Source organism: Rhipicephalus microplus, chromosome 2 (assembly GCF_043290135.1).
Source record: "Rhipicephalus microplus isolate Deutch F79 chromosome 2, USDA_Rmic, whole genome shotgun sequence".
NCBI classification, from domain to species: Eukaryota; Metazoa; Arthropoda; class Arachnida; order Ixodida; family Ixodidae; genus Rhipicephalus; species Rhipicephalus microplus.
Window position 1 is genome coordinate 43,399,352 of NC_134701.1, and position 18,900 is coordinate 43,418,251.

The 18,900-nt window shown below is 49.7% G+C and overlaps 1 pseudogene; it reads left to right on the forward strand.

The window, feature by feature from the left end:
- LOC142788947 (transient receptor potential cation channel subfamily M member-like 2) overlaps positions 1 to 18,900 on the forward strand; it is a 1,303,464-nt pseudogene that overhangs the window by 704,504 nt on the left and 580,060 nt on the right.

Consider the following 18,900-nt stretch of genomic DNA (forward strand, 5'->3'; position numbering starts at 1 on the left):
CGACTGGTTGCACTGCTTGCACCTTCTCAGCACGTCCGTAATCAAAATATGCGGTGATATCTAGGTTGTATTTCTCTAGTAACGTTGGCTGCTCTCGAAAACGGTTGATTTGAAGCTGTAGTCACCGTTCCGCCAGTCATTGATTACTGTTTCCGGCTGGTAGTCCTGGCTTTTTCACCATAAGCGGCACCTGAAAACGTCTACCTTGATTCTTTATGTAGCGCTTAAATGCGCAGAGGTGCGTGTCCATCTCTAATAGTTATGAATAGTTTCTATCGATTCGAATTGCATCAAGAAGCCACATCGAACATGCGACTATGTCTAGTGGAGAAGAATTGCTGCTCAATTTGAACATTGTGCTAGACAGGTAGTGAATGTCCGATGATAAGGGTCCTTGAACCATCCATTTAAACGCTGCTTTGATCACTGTTAGTGTCTTGTTGATGCGGTTAATCTTGCCCGTAATCACCTTTCAATAGGCGTCAGATCCTATCAGCAACTTGATGTCGCGTTCTTGCCATGTATTCAACTGACATACGTCAGCCACATGGTACTTCTTTTTGAGGAGTGCCTGCAAGACATCGTGCTTTAGCGGTGGACTCGTCACGAAGTAGTCTATGGAGTCGTCAAGACTTTCGACTACCCTTCAGCATCGCTAAATCGGCTACACAGTCGCACAGACACACGGTCAGCGTAGAGTCGCCTTTGAGCTTTGGAACTTTAAAACGTCATTATTTAAAGCTCTTCCCTTCCGATGACAAAACAATGATATATTCTGGCTGGGTCTGCGCGAATATAGCTACGTTGGCTGCCACTCTCTAAAAGAACCTAAAAGAAGAGGCGGTGATTTCCCGACTTTGCCCATATGCGCCCCGTGTGCCAGCCGCGCTTAGTACAGCCGCACTTTTGATGTGCATGCTTTAGGTGGTTGTAATGGTTCGAACCATTGGCGAAGGGGGTCTCTTCAAAGCAATAGATTCTGCAGCAAGCACCGTGTTTTGGACGACGGGTTTGGACAGGTCGTACAGAATGGTCAGATAGCAACGACGGCAGAAGCCACACGTGAGACTGATGTCTTTTTTGCATGCGCTTGCGATGTGATTGCGCGTTGCGGTCTCGAGAAAACAGCAGTTATTATTCCGTAGCCTCACTCGCTTTTCGTCCGCTGACAGATTCCGAATGCAGGATTTATTTCTGTGCTCTTGGCCATTGCAAAGAGAGCAGTCTTGATTGATCGATGCAGTGGAACCCGCAAGAGCTGCAGCCAATGGAATGGATTCCGTGCCGTCTGGGCTTTCTGTCGCCATGCTGTCTTCACCTTCGTAGCAGCGGTGACGTGGTTGCAGATGACCTTCCTCCCACACGTCTACTTGGATGTGAAGAAGTATCGACAGGTCCTTTGTTCGGCACAGTCTGTCTTCGGAAGTCTCTGTTACACTACTGGCGCGGTTATCCTTTTTCATCTTTTGGCGGTATGTGATAGCCAGATTGTCTGGCAAGCCGTGCATCATTGCCCGATTCAGTAACGCGATGCATTGATCCGGGCAAACGCCAAGGCCTTATAGAGCGCTCACTTGGAGCAGCACGCTGTTGGGAAGTGTGCGAAGTTTGTTAACATCTGATGAGCCCTTCACAGCTGTCAACGATGATCCACGTGCTCATTGATGAGATCTCGCCATCCACACCGATCTTTTTGAGCATTTTGATCGTGAGGTGGTGATTCCGCTCGACTAACCGGATGCCTTCAGTTGACTGTTTAGCGCTGCCAGTTAAGTACGTAAGCAAATACTTATATTTTTCGGTGCGTGCTAACGTACTTACATTTTTTGGTGCTTGCCAGTTCGCGGTTCAAGTGGATTGTGGCGTCATAATAATCCCAAAATGCCTGCCAATCACGTAGGTTGCCGTCGAACGTAAGTATTTGTAGCCGGGGCAGTACAACCGATGTGTTATGTGGCTTTCTCATATGACCCGGAGCATCGACGGAGCTCGGGAAGTCTGCGTTGTTCAACCCTGATCCGCAACCTTCAGCATGCGTCGTGGTAACTTGCTGACGAACTTGCAACCAATACTTCGCGCATGTGATGGCGTAGCTCATCTTCTCGGTATATTCCTGTGCTGTTTCAACTTTGCGATCATCATCATCTTCACCTGTTAGCAGAAAAATTGTGTCGTTGAGTCCCGAAACTGCAAGCTCTTTGTCCTAGAGGTAGTAAAGGTCCATGTGAACTTGCGAAAGGTCAGGATCCGTTTACTGCAGAAGATCTGTAAGCTGCGCTAGGGCTCGCATGACGCCAGCCCTAAGTGCACCAGGCTTTTACCGCAGCTGGTCCGAGTTAACTATGGCCACGACGCGAAGGCGTCTCTTGAGGGACAGTCCCGGCTTTCACAGCAACAAATTTTACGGAACGACAGGCTCCCGAACCGTAAGAGAAAACGCGACTTTATTCTGCAGTCAAGGCGAAATATGTTTCCTTCCGTCTGTGATGTAGTATCAAGGTTCGGGCTCAGGATTACACAACAGTGAGCTGGGTCGAGCCACGAGTGCACACGCACACAACCATATAATAATTAGAAATATGATCTAATAATGAATAGCGTGAGAGGTACTTTGATATATGTGGTCCTAACTGCGCTAATGGTCTTTTAAATTTTGAAAGGTCTTGGTGTGTTTGAATTCGTTGAAGGACGTTGATGCCCGCCGCTCGATGACGATATGCCGTCTGGCTGGTTGACGTCGCTGACGCGTGCCAGACCTCTCCAAAACACAGATCTCTGCTGCAGCAGCTTGGTAGCTCGGCTTCCACGTTCGTCTCAGCCACGCCTGGTCGTCTCAGCGACTCTGAACGATCTCAGCAGTAGTGGTCCACCACCCACTGAACACACTCGATCGCTGTGAACGACAGCGAAGACGAGCGCGCCTCGCCAGATATCTGGGCCAGTTGCCCAGCCAGAACGCAGGCCTGGCTCGTCGCGGTTGCTCTTTAGCAGTCGAGAATGCCAGCCGGACCCCGGCGCCTCGCCTGGTCCCTTGGCCAGTGCCCAGCCAGAGTACAGGAATGGCAACACCTGGAGGTCGTCAATTAGTTCGCCCTACCAGACGCCCAGGCGAGAACCATCAATCCTTGACCACTGCACTGTCTCGACCACCAGCACGCGCATCATGGCACGCCTCACCCATGCACGCACTGCGGTTTCCTCATCATCGCCACTGCACGGTGACCGCTTATTTGTTTTTTGTTGCATGCCCATAACATGCCTCTATATGACACCGTTCCTCGCGAGCTCTGTTCCTTCAGCTTTCTCTTCTTGCCTCCGGGTGTCGTACATTGTAGTTGCTTCATTCCGGTAGATTTTTCAACAGTGGCAGCCACTCTGAAGTTATTGTGGTGAATGGAGGTTGCGACTAGAATACCAATACTCTGGAAAGTTGCACTTACCGATTTCATTGCAATGTATTAGCAGCCGAGGAAGAACAAGTGCTTTCGTATGTCGTTTCACGCATACGTAAAAGCAGTCACAATTGCACTGATGTTACTGAACAAACCACAATTTAAGAACGTGCACGACGTACGCGCACTTAGACACATGACGTGACTAACGGACGACGCATGGAGCAGTCCACATGCGCGTTTCAGCCGCAAGGGAACGACTCTATTCAATCTCATGGCCGCTTGGGAAAATTGAAAAGCATCTCTGGGTAAAGGATGATCCGAAGAGATATCCAAAACATATAATAAAAATGTGGCCGCTGGCAGACACTCACCGCACAAATCTAACCCTATAACATGATTAAAAATAAATGAAAATATGCGTGGTGGTTTTTTCACTATTGTTACAAATTTTGTGAAAGTTCTACATAGATCTCATTTTTAGAGGCACCACCTTTTGAAAAATTTGGTCCATCTCCTTCTTATGTTGAAAATGTTTTCATTTCAAACAATCTGTCTTAGTTGTGTTCAGTGTGCATACACAATATGCATATCAGCAATATGCCAAAATGCTTCCTTATATGAGCGCGAATGTGGGTTGTTGCATGAAATCAAAGTAGCGAGATGATTTGTGGCGTATTTACTGTAGGTACGTGTGAACAGTTTATAAAAAAGGCCACCTTTTCACTTAGTGCTTTCACGCACAAAACCAAAGCATAAGCTACCGAATCAGTGAATCTGAAGATAGAGGAAGCTATTTCACAGAGGCGCTGCCTGCGGCAAGATGTCCTCTTTTGAATTGAGGGTAAACAGTGCTATAGTTAGGACAAAAAGAAGAAGCACACACGGTGCTTGGAGCGACTGCTAAGCGTCGTATGTATTTCTTCTTTTAGTCTTGTCTTCTCGCAGAGTTTAATTTTTTTTTCAGTATGATCCAACAAATGTGACAAATCCTAATGGTGTCCATTTGTCTTCGTCTCCTGACATAGTTAATTATTTCGATGACGATCTCTCCACTTGTTCCGCTAAGAAAACGCCCAAGTGATAATAAGCACTCTGGAGAGGCTTAGAATAAATATGCTTGTGTTCATTGCCGATTAACCTACAACGCATCAAGTCTCAAGCATGACCAGTTGACAAAATGGGGAAAAAAAGGAACCGAGGTGGAGTGGGCTCCACTCATTTTTTCGAACCGTGCCCTCCGCACTGTAGATCCAGCTCTGCCTGTAGTACGCACACAGCCTCGAAAATCGGCGCAGGTCGCGCCTACTGCGGGCACGAGAAAGACGACCACGTCGCGGCTTTTCTCCGGATTTGCGCAGATGCTGCGAAGACTCACAACAAGACCAAGAAACCTCAGTTGTTATCCAAAAGGCGATTTCTCGAGTTTAGGCAAAACCCTGCTGGTCTAATTGTCTGCAGAACTGCCTTAAGACATTGAACGTGTTGTTTGAACGTATCTGCAAAAACAGCGACGTCGTCAAGCTGACCAAGACAATATTTCCGTTTGAACCTTGTTAGAACCGTGTTCATCGTTTTTCGTAAAGTTGCTGGTGCTAAACCTGTATTGAAAGGCAAGTCTTTAAACTTGTACAGGCCGTCAGAAGCAATAAAATCCGTCTTTTCGTGGTCACACTTGCCCACTGTTATTTGCCAGTAGCCGCTACGCAAATCTATAGAGTAAAAATCTTCAAAATTCCGTATGCGGTTCAGCGAGTCATCTATTCGGGATAGAGGCTGTCCTGGGACTTGTCGATAGCTGGATGACGTCGTCCTAAGGCATCCCCTGCACTTGGTCAAGTATAGCGTCTTGTTTCTTTAGCGACTCCTTATAGCCATGTTGTCGGATGGGTCTCTGGGTGGGTTCGGTAACAGTATGGTGCTGAGCATGTGGCGTCTCGTTAACCTTCGACGTAGTAGCAAAGCAGTCTTAAAATGAACCCACTATGCGCGAAAGGCTTTCTCGTTGTGCCGATAGTAGACCCTCATTTACGTTTAGGTTGAAGCAAAACGGAGAGGCGAGTGAGTTGGTACTGATCCATAACAACGTAAATGTAGCGTGAAAAACACCGACAAGACATGGAGCACCATAAGCGCTTACGAACAACTGGAAGCTTGACTGCTTTACCGGAAAACTGAGTGTGGACTTTAGAAAAAGAAGAGATCTCTCTCTCGGCAGCTTTGTCCCGCGCGGCCGCGCCATCCAGCCTTCTGTTGAATAAACCACCGTACCCCTACTTCAAACGTAATACTATATATCACTTACCCAACTATATTCCACGCATGCGCGTCGTGGGCGCATTGTGGGTATTGTGTTGTTCACGCTAAATTTACGGTGTTACGTCTCGAGTGTTTTTATATATTTTTTATTGTTTAATTTGTTGAATCATACAATACAAAAGTGTTCGCGAAGGCCTTGTCAGGGTGGTTATTTAAGAAAATTGAAGCTTACGTGGACGACGAGCCATGGGCATTGGCTAGTTCTTCAAAATATGCAAGGGCAGTTTGTCTTGTAGGGTGCGATATTCATCGCTGAAGTTCGTGACTGGCAGATGAGCACGTCTGTTGCTAGGACGAATGATTCCTCGCGCAATGCAGATTTGTCATAAAATAGAAGAGACAAATTGGCCTGTGCAATTGTTGTGTCACATACGTCCTGTTCCAATTCCGCCTTGGCAAAGAGGCTGCTTCGAAGCGGGAGAGCCAGAGAATCATCGGTAACACGAATCGCTCTATTCAGGAATAGCGTACTGTCAGTTGCAGCACCAAAAAGATCCTCAAGCAAAACAAGTAATAATATTCGGGAAGAGCGTCCATTCACAGGGTGATTGGCTGAAAGCACTGGCGCAATACAAGGAAAGGCCCCGTAAATGTCGACGTACGTATTAGAATGCGTGTCGTGCACATACCAGTAGCTGTCACATGAGGGCTGCCTGCCGTGCGCAACTGAGTTCTTGCCATGGTGTGGTAACCTTCCTCAGTTCAGATGCCAGTGCGGTGCTCATTACTGATTATTCGGCGCCAAGGTCGAGGAGGGCGTTGACAGCATGATTGTTGACGAAGACGGTGATTTCGGCAGAAAGAACCTTTCTGCTGCAGGGGACAACTGAAGAACCGGAATAGTCACCATCGGGTCGTTCTGCGGAAGGAGGGTATTTAACAATTCACCGGACTGCGACTTCATATTCATAAGTCACCAATCCTAGTTTCCACTACGGGGATTTCGGGACCAGCTCCTGAAGAGATCCCAAGACGAGGAAAACAAACTGGGCGACGTTGTCTGGAAAGGAGACGGTGATAGGTACTGCCGAATAGACGAAGGAATTCGCTGGCACACGACATAGGCCTCGAATTAGCGGGAGCACTCATCGTAGCGTGGGCATCGAGAATGAGGGTGGAAGCTGTGGAGAACTAGTTGGCGGTACTGACAGTTCCAATTCACGTGACCCACTTCGCTGCCGTTATAGAAGAATGGACGGCTAACCAGAGTGGGTCACGTGCTATCCTCGCTAGCACTTCGTCCTCAGGCAGCAGATAGGAGGGTTCACTAGGTAACCTTGAGCCGCGAGGCGGACTCAATGCAGTGTCCTGGCAGAGGGCATAACCGAATACATTGTCCGCATAGCAGGGCCTGTACACTCTAAGGCAAAATTACCCAAAAAAGGAGTAACGGAGCCCAATAGGCGCACGCGATGAACGAATAGAACACTGAGAAGCAACCACAGAGGGAACTGTGCGGCGCCAAACCATTTCCTCTTCATTAGGAATGAAACGTCCGGGCATTGCAGGCAGCGCGAAAAGCGTTGCCAAGGTGACCAGTCTTCCTTATCCACAGAACACATGTCCTTCTCCTTCTCTGTCGCCTCAGTCTTTCCCCGTATTGTGCCGGCGGTGGTTGCGCAGTGGCGCACTCGGAGTGCTCGACCACGGCCGCCAAGATTCGACGATCTAAGAACTACGACGTGGTGCTTGTGTGTACGCCTGGATGAGCGTGCGCGGCTGCTTTAGCGTTTCGCTGCACTCATGAACTCTGGTGCAAGCCTCGACAGGTCACCACGCCACGCTGTATATCTCTGGCTTCAAGATAGTCACGACCAAACCACAACAGCAACAGTTGGGAAGGCCAATATGGCGGCCGAGAAGAACAGGCCTATCGGATATATACATCAGTACGACTGTCACACCTGTCCCCTTTATTAGGGAGGCGATCGCCGGGCTAATTCCAAGAGCCGAAGTATCGGCCCCCCGAACCGCACCACGAAAGCGTGGACAATTTAGAAGTGGTCCTTATTGGTGCGCCAGCGGACGCCGGCTGTGGCCCAAAGAACAAGACAGAGCCGAGAGTTGATAAACAAACAAAATTATATTCTCATTAACGGCAGATCAAAAACAATACACACGTATGCACACTCCACAATAGTTACATACAATACGTCACCAAACAGACAATGTACTACACAGTACAATCAACCACACTTGAAACAACGGACACAGACAACAATACGCACTACAATGCAGTCGCATGCATTGAACAACCAAGACACTTAAAGACTAAAGAGATATAAAACCTATTCAGTCCAAAGTCCTTGGAACAAAAGTCTGAATGATACTCTTCCGAGAATCACTCACTCAAAGTCCAGCGTTGTTGTCGTTCCGCAGCTCTCGAAGTTCTCTCCCGGGAAACCTCCCGTCTTCAATTGGCCACTCTTCAAACTTCAACTTCTTCGCCGGAACACGTCGGCTTCACACTCGCAGCGGTTGCCACGGGTCTTCGCTCGATAGCGGTAAACACACACTCTTGCCTGTAGCTCGAGCCGTCCCTACGGACCACAAACTTCGCCGACTACACGGCGGACTCTCTACGCACTCTGGCGCTCACTTCCGTCTCCTCCTGTTCCGTCACTACGGGCAGAACCTTCGCCGACTCCACGGCGGAATCCCTACGCGCTCTGGCGTTAACTTCCGTCACCTCCTGTTCTGTCGTCTCGGCCGCTCGATTAAATACCTTCCGCGCCACCTTCCAGAAATTTCTGGTCATTTCGTCGGCGCGATACGCGGCGAAAGCTGGGAAGAGGGCGAGACAGTTGGAATGCCCTCTCCGGCCGGTGAGTCAACTCGGTATGGCCCCGCCCCCTTCGTTCTGGAAAAATCGCGGGCTTGCTGGGCCGCCGATGTGGGGGGAGGAGGTTCGTCTGCGGAGCCGTGCTTCTGCGGGGAGAGCGCGCGCCCGGGGGCCCTGGATGTTTGCTTTCTTTTTTTTTTCTTTTTACCTCGCGGCGTTTCTGCCGCCCGTTGTCGCAAGGATTTGGCGGCGCGCTCTTGTTTAGCGCTCGTTCCGTGACAACGACTCTGGGCAAAAAACAGCGCTGGATTCTAAGGCAAGTAGTATATCATTCTTTATTCTACTCTACTTGTCGCGTGTGCGATACGGATCGCGCTTGCCAGCAACGTGCTCGTTCGTGTTGTATATCGCACGCACGAAATGCATCGCGAAGGTCAGCTTCGGAGTTTGCAGTTTGCGTGTGCTTTGCGACTGCCAGGGAATGGGCCGCCATAGCCGTCGACCTCCGGTACAATTGCTCTTCGTCTGTCGCCTGTCTTCGCTGCTCCGATGAGCTCCGTGCTGATGATATTGGGCTGAGACCTCTTCGCTGTGTTGGGAGTCGTCGAAAACATGTTGCGGGCTCTCGTAAAGAGCTTGGTGGTAGTATGTCGCGTGCTGTAAGTGCACCAGCACGTGCTTGCGGGGCTTCCGCTAGCGTCGAAACTTACTGAAAATTGGTCGCCATTACAGTTGGCTTCCCCGTCAGTCGGTCGCAAGCAGCTCGCGAGTCCGTCGGCCACGGCAGCGGACTCGCGTTTTCGCGCTGCACTCGCTCGAGTTTGTGATAAAGGGCCGCATTACCGTCGATTTCTTTGGCACTAGCTCCAAACCAGCTCAGTGCTGCTCGTGGTGGCGGCCAAGAATACGCTTGCTCTCCTGTTCGAAGTTCGCTGGCGGCAGACACTCCGCGTGCAGTGCCGTGTTTGGTCTTGCGTTCGCTTGCTCGAGCTGAACAACGTCGCTCGCTTATGACTCGCCGACTTTTTAGCGGTACGGTGATTCGCGGAGTTGTCACTGTGGCCGCCGCTCCTAAAGTGTTGCGCTATGGGAATCGAAATAAGCCTTTGACGATGTGTGACATCATGGTGAAATTATTAGCATGTCGTATCTCACATATGTTTTCATTTCACCTTGCACGTATATCTCATATGCATTTGTATTCATCCTGTGTCACGTGTGACTCACTATTTTACATACTTATTGTGCAGCCGTGGGCACACACCGTACTGAAGACTGTGCGCTGGCATCTGCGATGCCCGTCATCCATCTCTTTCGTCTGAGCAGCTTCAGAAGAACTGTGCGAGAAGTTATTTGTGGTTCATATTTTAACGCTTGTTTTAATATTAACGTGCACGTACTTGTCACATGCGCGCATCTTGATCTTCTGTGACGTGTGCCTAACTATTTTTAATATATTATTGTACGTGCAGCCGTAGGAACACAACAGGCAGAAGGCGGCATGCGCTGCCGTTTGCAATGCCTGTCATCTATCGCTTCAGTCGGAGGAGCTCCCCAAGGAGTGAAGAAGATTTGACAACGAGACTGGTCTTGTACACTTCACCAGGAATTCACTTAAAAGAAAGGGGAAACTTCATGTGTATGTTAAAAATTAAACATTTCGTTGTCTCACTTTTGTCTTTCGTTCTTGCCGTGACTGTGAAAGCAGTTACACATAGGTGGTTAACTACTTTTTTGCGTGTTCTTTTCTGCTGAATTTTTTGGTCACTGCGCAAATAACACGCGAGAAAAGTATTCGGCCTGGGGGAAAATAAACACAAAACAATGTTTGAACTGGGGAAAAAAAGTTCATCCGATTGGAGTATTTGGGTGAATCAACCGTTCGTCCGACAAGGTGCAACTGTGAGGACTAACGGTTGCCCAGTAAGGTGTAAATGTGGGGAATAACAGTTGCTCTATAAGGTGCAAATATGAGGACTAAATCTTAGTCCTTTGGGGTGAACTGTGGGACTAACGGTTACTGACTAAAGTGTAAAAGTGAAGACTAAATGTTAGTCCCTTCTGGGGACTAACTGATAGACCTGGTGACAATAGTCCTTAAAGAGAATATTGGTAGAGGCAGCCCCATTAAACCCCAAAAGGACGAACCACACACCCTTTTAACACCCTTTTGCCTTGGAGTGTAGCTGGTGGCGCAGGGGATCACAATGCCGCCACAGATATCACGACTGGGTTCTGGAGTATTAGGGGTGCGATTGGTGCCAATGGCGCGACTGCCTGCCCAACATTTTGTCTGATTACATCTGCGAGGTCTGGCACAGGTGGATGTGATTCAACTGTCTGCAATTGTCGCCATTTATCCCGCACGATACTTCGAATGAAGTGTGTAAGGGCCTCTCTCACGTTGTCAGTGCCGATAGAGCATTTGGTGGCCGGGATGTGGCGTTCGTAATCTGACGACCACTGCTGTGGAGTACGCTCCACCGTAGTTCCCTTCCTGATGAACTCGGAGATGATTTACGGTGGATTGCGCACGAGTCCAGCGCGAAGATATTCTCTTACTCCATGCATCAAATGCCATACTTTCTTTTCCTCCAACTTGGCAGGGTCCGCTTGCCTGAAGAGCCGAACCATGTCCTCGACAAACACGGAAACGCGTTCGTTCGGCCAATGTTTTCTGCAGGATATGGCTTGTTCAGCCTTTTTTGGCGTTGTGGTAGGAGCCGCGGAGCTGGCGGCTAAATTCTTGCCATGTCGCAAAGGAGCCCGCGTGTTTCTCGTACCAAGCCTTCTCATAATCTACCAAGAAGAAATAAACTCGCACAGCTTGCGAGCATCGTCCCATTTTTTGATACTGGGAATCCGATCGAAGTGGTCGAGCCAGACTCAACATCCTCGTAGATGTCTCTACAGAACGGTTTTGGTGTCTGTGACGCATGAAAAACATGCGCGAGAGGAGAAGCATGGGAATCGCTGACGTGGACCGCCTAGCTTGTCATCGGAGTTGTCTTCGTTGTGGGTGTCAATGCCAAGTGACCTAATTGAGGGGGTAGCCCATGCAGACGGTGGCTTCTTGCTCTGGGAGATGTAGCTGTCTCCAATATGGCTGACAAAGCCGAAGTACTCGTACCCAGCGTCTCAACCAGTATTGTCGCCAGCAAAACGAAACCGACAGCCAGGAGTTGACTGGAACCAGAGCATCAAAATTTTTATCTTCGTCTTCACAGCCCAAATGAGTACGAGCCACAGCAGCTCGTTCTTCCATGGTGGCATGCGTCAGTGTGGATACTAAGATGCGTTTAGCAGATGAGTTATCAGCGAAAAGTCGCGTCACAGTTTTGTGTAGCCACGTCTTCTCGGGACATTAATTACTTCGGGCTCTCAGCGATTGGCAGTTTTGTCAGCGCTGTAAATAATTGGCTTGGCACTTGTCTTGATTCGCACTGAACACTGGTAAATCTGCAAATATACATATGCATCCGCCTTTCAGCTTATCGGCAGCAAATTGTTACTAGCAGTCCATAACTAGGTTTGCAGACGGACGCGAAAAACGTGATCTATGTGAAGTTGATATTGACAGGAACTTAAAGGGTGAAAAACAAAACCACTAGGGAAAAAATAGGACGGGTGCAGCTTTCATATAACTTTATTTGACCCATCGCCCGCGAGTAAAACCCGGAAAAAACACAAGTGCGCACAGTGAAACAGATTGTCAAACACAATTTTACTTACAAAACGTTTTATCGAGATATGCAGTGTATGCCTCCCGAAGCCTCATCGATGTATCAGTGACGCAAATACTTCCTCGCCTCCTGATCTGCTAGCTTCTAAAAACATTCATAAAATCGTATCCTTACCTCAAACCAAAATCTTCATTTCACACAGTTTCGGGTCAGGTGCCCCGCTATTGCTGCAATGTTCTGCCAAGTTAGTACTGCCATTCTTAACAGCTCGTGCATTCCCCCTCCCGGTCAATATGCAATAGACACGTGTGGCCTATATATGGTTTATGGGATATATAGCATTATGAACAGGTTGTAAAGCATTCACAAGATATTAAGAATGGTGGTACTAACTTGGCAGAGCATTGCCTGACACGGTGGTCTAGTGGCTAACGCAATCGGCTACTGAACCGCACGTCGCGGGATCGCATTTCCGATGGAGGTGAAAAGGCTTGAAGCCTGTGTGCTTATCTTTATATGCGCGCTACACCACAGCTTCTCTGATGATCTTATTGTAGCTTTTAGATGAGAAACACGAACAATCATTCTAACTTGACAGAGAATTGCGCAAGTAGAGCAGAATGTCACCCGATACTTTTTAAGAAAGGCAGATGCAGTGGTAATATTTCAAGATAGATACCTCACCGCAGTGGTATAACGGCTAAGGTACTCCGCTGCTGACCCGCAGGACACGGGATCAAATCCGGCTGTGGCGGCTGCATTTACTATGGAGGCGGAAATGTTGTAGGCCCGTGTGCTCGGATTTGGGTGCATGTCAAACAACACAGATGGTCTAAATTTCTGGAGCCCTTCACTACGTAGTCTCTCATAATCATATGATGGTTTTGGGACGTTATACCCCGCTTATTATTCATCGTAAGATTTCAAGACAGTTGCTACAAGCGTATCATACCAGGTAGCGAGTGGGCAATGTGCGTCAGTGGCACATCAGGGAAGCGTTGGGAGGCAGAAGCTGAATATCTCGATAACTTTTAAAAGCAAATACATGTCTTAGTCAGGCTATCTCACATATCCCGCGTTGTACGCGGTGCTGCTCTTACTCTCCGCTCCCACCCCTTCTCCCACAGTCGCGGCCCCACGTTGGGCAGGGGACAGTATGGTAGCGGCAGCTGTGAGTGCGCCAGTCACAGAAAGCAGAGGACAATGACGATTGTGGATGCACTCTAGGCACGCGGTAGTCACTAACCTTCATCGATTTACCAAGTCCCGGATCACTCGCGGACGGCTCGCGGACGTCTCGGCTCACAGGTGGCTACGTCACATGCACGTGATCTAAAAGTCACGATCCAGCCCAAGCGGCCTCGGGCCATCTGCGCGCTTGATGCTGACTCCATTCGTGGTGGCGTCTGCTATGCCTGGCTATGCCTGGCTATGCCGTCTGCTCCCCCCATAGCTGAAACACAGGCCACAGCGCTGACTCATTTGCAACCTAAACAGCAGTTAGGTAGTGAATTATGCACAGTTCTGTTGTGATGCAACTTACTGTAAGTGAACTACTTGAGCGCGTGCGCATCGTAGACCGGCGCGGTCATTCCACCACTGTTTTTCATAGAGAGTATAACGCGTGTTTGCCTGATATTCGGGAATACGCACATGCTCGACGTGGCTCAGAACACTGGTGACAAGATCTTGGTGCGCTAACAATTCGAAATCCAGAAACATGCGAGAAGCGGACAGAAAAGCAAAGAGAGAGTAGCGCATCGAAAATTTCCCGTGTCTAACTTAAGATAGCCGCACAGTATGCGCACCGCGCTGTCGTCTGCCAGCTGCCCAAAAGAAATTGCTCGGGCGGTCCCGGGCCGCCCGCAGGCCGCGACGCACGCGAAAACGAACATGCGTCCGAGTGATCCCGGACCAGTGGGTGGAGCTTCCAGTTGGACCCCAAGAAAAACGAATGCGGTGCCGGCGTCCGGGGCCGTCCGGAGCCGTCCGGAGCCGTCCGGGACGTGTAAATCGATGACGCTCAGATGCTGCGGGCAGTTGCGGCCCGGGTTGTAATCAATAAACAAGGTTCCTGTCCTGGCTCCACGTCTTCCCGGTGAAATTCTGGATCGAGCAGCCTCAAACGCCTACATTTGGCACCCAACGAGAACAACCCCGCCCTAGGCGACGGACACCGAGGCATACTGCGAACATGGCTTTGACGACGATGCTGACCATGCCCACCTTTTCCGGCCACGATGCGAGAGCATGAGCCATCAATTTTATGGACGACGTCTTCGTACTCGACCGTCAGTGAATTTTTGTAGACCGACGTGCTCCGTCGGGGCCTCGCAGTTGCCCTTCGAGGGCCCGCTGAACGATGGCGGCATTTTCAACCTGCATTCTTGTCCCGGAACCAATTCGTCGTGGCATTCCGGGAAGAGTTCCTGTCGGTTGCCAACAACTACCGTATCCGGCGTGAGCACGACGCGCAAACGCCACAGTCAGTGCAAGGTCTCCGCGATTATGTTAGGGCCGTACAATAGCTCTTCCGTCGGGCAGACCCCATTGCTCCGGCGACCTTCAAGGTCTCACACGTTATACGGCGATGCCACCCCTGTTTTCAGCGACACCTCTTAGGCTGCTTCTTCGCTTCCCTGGAGGAGCTTGCCCGCTTTGCTCCGAAAGTTTAGGAGGACGTCTTTCCGGAGCACCACTACAAGCCAACGCCTTTTGACACTTCCCTCGGGCCACTTGTGCCTCACCATATGCATTGGCCGCACGACTATGAGCGAGCAACCCTCGGTATGAACTGGTACGAGCGAGCTCTCGGGTGCTGAGTATTGAGCCTCTTATATGGCCGTGGCGATCGTCGCTGAGGAGGGAGGCGAGTTCCTGGGAGGAAACAAAGAGACCGGTGAGGGTCGGACCAGCGAGAAGAATGTCACCGTAGCAGGCGAGGCAGCAACCGCCACATCAGAACACAACCTGAGGCGAGCCGGTGCTGCGGCCGGAGCAAGGGCTGCCTGTGGAGCTAATAGTGACATTGGGAGAAATACGAGGGAAAAGAAAATATGGACAGAAGAGATAACCTATAAGTGCTACGTATTGATGTAAAGAGATTGCTGGGGAGGCAGCAAACGAGTACAGCAACAGCGCTACCAAGGAGAAAGACTCCATGGCCGCGTAGACCGAGAAAGACACCTAAAGAAACTTGGATGACGCTGTGTATGCGGAGGAGGTGGGCAATAAGGTGGCTCCATTGGACGAAAAACGATGAGCCTGCGAAGGTGCGGGGGGCGCGAACGGTGAACAGTTCACGAAAGGGGAAGAGGAGATTGTCGAGGAAGAGGCCAAGCAGTCTTAACATTCCTAAGAGGTGGTTGGGGAACACGAGAGTGAACTTGTGGAGGATTTGCAGGACCCGAAAACAAGCCTTGGCATCTCGTCGGCACAGTGAGGAGGAAGTCACTGACGAGGACGCCGGAAAAAAGGGCGTGGTAGTAGAGGCTGCTGAAATTGGAAAGCAGCTGCCAATAGTGGTGTCGACGATTATAAGGACGGTGACCGCACGCCAAAAGATGCTCCGTGGAACAAAGACATGAAATACATAGATGCCGATGATGCAGAGGTCATTCTTAACGTGGAAGATATGAAGGGTGTGGGCCAGAAGCGGTTTAGAGGGGTCGAGGCCAGCCAGAATGCTTCGTCGGAAAGGTCTCCAAGACAGAGAGGCTGCTAAGTCTTGCGTTGCTCTTGAGCACAACCCCGAAGCACGGTCTGAAGACAAGTGACACTGATTTAGGGACCATGCATTCAGGACAAGTTAACAAAGCCAAAGCAGGAGATGGCCTCGCCAGATATGGTAAAGAAGCGAATGAAGGAGGAGCTTCAGGCAAGGCAGCAGCAAGCGGACAAACAGCAACCGAGACTGGGAGAGCAGCTGAACATCTGCGGGAATCCATAGCGAGGGCGACAGGAAAGGTAAAGCAGCTGTAGGAAGCTGCACCCAACGCGAGCAAGCGAATCAGCGTGTCTGACCTGGCGTGTGTGGTGTTTATTCGCAAGAGTCGAAGCTACGCCGACAGAGAATGTAAAAGACGATCAGGTATCTTCATCTGCAAGGATTAAGAAATGAGCACTGGAAGCGCATGCAGACAGATCTTCGGTGAGGGTGCCACGACCCTATGGCTGCCGAGGTCGCCAGCGTTCGAGGACTACCACATGCGAGAATCGCGGCCACCAATGTGGGAGTGGTCCGTACAGCCACAACGGTATAGACACACGATGTTTCCTTGTGACTCGTACGCAAGGGCACTGCACCAGCGTTATGACAAGCGTTTGCTGACGATGGTCGTCGTCAATCTGAGTTAGTCCGATGCACCTCCGTCTTCGGGCGGCGACGGAGCCAGCCCCTGTGCGCGGTTCAAATGTGCCGGCATGTGGTCGTGGGTTTCCTGTGTGGTCCTCATGGCCAGACCTGGGAGCTACCACATCACGTCCGTCTTTATAATTTCACTGAAGGGGATGGGACAGTATGGTAGGAGCAGGCACGAGCGCGCCAATTAAAGAAAGCAGAGAACAATGGCGATCGTGAATGAGCTCGTGGAATGCGGCAGTCCCTGCCTTTGTGCAGTTACAGCCCTGGTTCCGACCTAACAACAAGGTTGCTGGTCTGGCTCCGCGTCTTCCCTGCGGGGTCCTGGGCAGAGCAGCCTCAAAACGCCCTTCAATAGAAACATATGCGAAAGCGTGCGCTATTCATGCCCCTAGCACAAGTGATTCTTAGAAGAGAAAAGAAGCTAAAAGTGAGCCTAGTAACTGTCCGAATTATAGTGCGACACCTCAACAGTAGCTCACGAGGGATGGGGGTAAGGAGGGATAAACAGGTTAGAATAAAAAGGTACAGAGATAGCGAGAGGGTAAGGAGAGAGCGTGGCGCAGGGGCAGCGACACCCAGAAGCATGGAAAAGATAGGAAAGGTGGACACGGTTGCCGGAGTTTGAGGATGGGGCAACACTCGATGATAGCTCTTGTCCGCGTCAGGAGTTGGCGTAGGGTGTGCCAGTCGGCAAGAGCTGTGTTGTCGTCAGAGATCGCGAGGCACAACTGGTCGACACGAAATCCAAAGAGTGAGTCCCCTTGCCCCTAGCAACCGAAGGATGTGGTGCTAGAATGCAGAAGCATCTAGGTGCAGTGCGTCCTCCTCCTTCTCTTGCCGCTCATCATCTCTCCTCTCTGCACCCCACTTTCCAGTCCGCTCGCACCTCACTCTCGATTGTTCGCTGGGTGGGCACTTCTCAAGCACATCTGCGAATGTGTACTTGAGACGCCACTCTAAGCACTGCGCCGTGCTACCTACAGGGCTGCAGAAATTTGGTGCCTTTCTTCATCTTCTAACCCCTGCCATCACCACGCCGCTCTGAAACTCTAACGCCGAGCCAAAAACGCTGTTTAATATGTTCACTTTATTGTATTTTTTAACCTTGCACACTAGCTACAAGAGCTGGAAACGCTTACCGCGTATCTCGTGGCAGAAAAGTGCCATGTGCGCTGAACAGCGCCATTGACTCCATAATGTTACATTTACTGTATATGCTACCATTCTAACGCTAGCATATACAGTAACTGCTACCTGTATATGCTACCTTGCTTTGTACCTGTATATGCTACCTTTCTAAAGGTAGCTTACACAGTAACTCTGCATGGTGTAAAAAAAGAAAACATTATTTATATTTCTGACACTAGGTTCTCACTTGCGAAACGCCATTGTGTACGCTAAATGATGCACTTCATTGTATGCACATCTGTGCTTTTTCGGTTACATTTGCGAGTGATGCCCTTAATAAAGTTACAAGAAACTAGCGCCTTTCCTGTCCTGTAACCTGCACTTGTGTTTTTTGCGCTCAAACTTCCTGTAAACTATGAGTAATTCCGCCGTATTTCAGGTTTTGTTAAAGTTGTTGTCATTGCACCCAAAACATACCGTAGATTGGTGGCCTCACTTCGGTCCTAGTTCCGCGTTTATACTCAGAGAAAACTTTCTGTGGAAGGGAAGGGATGGCTACGTAGCCAAAGTGGGCGAATGCCGACACTGTAAAGTGCAAACAATGCGCCAGTGTATTCTTCGTGAAAATAAAAAGAACAATATTTTATACTGGATGCTGTTTATGAAACGACCCTGAACGCACCGAGAAGATATTCATAGCTGCTGTTGCTTTATGAAGAGTCGCTTCGCGTTTTTGTGCTTCTGAAAACATCGCACATTTTAAGTGCACCTCACAGTGAAAAGCGCGCGTTGCCCTGCGGCTATTCCGACAACTCGCCCAATGTGCTTGTGTCAAATTTCACTCACAAAAATATATGTGCAAGCAGACGTATCAAATTGTTTGCAATGGAAATACCTGAACACAGCCGTCACCTAAAACGTGAGCCAAACAGAACTACGTCGCGGAAGAGTACACGAGCAGTATCTCCACCTCTGTAGCTTTCCCTTCCTTCCCACAGAAAGTTATCCCTGTGTTTAGTCAACGAATCTCCTCTCACTTTCACATTCTTTTCTCGGATTATACACTGTCGCCGCAAACTGATGTAGCTGCCCCAAAGGTTTCTTTGATCATTGAGAGTAGAGAGTGGTTGTAGTAATAGAGATATTCCACGAATCCTCAACGTGGGTGCGTGTAGGCGAAACTGTCCTGCGGTTGTGGTCTGCATATAGACATTGTGGAAGCTCTCTTATTTG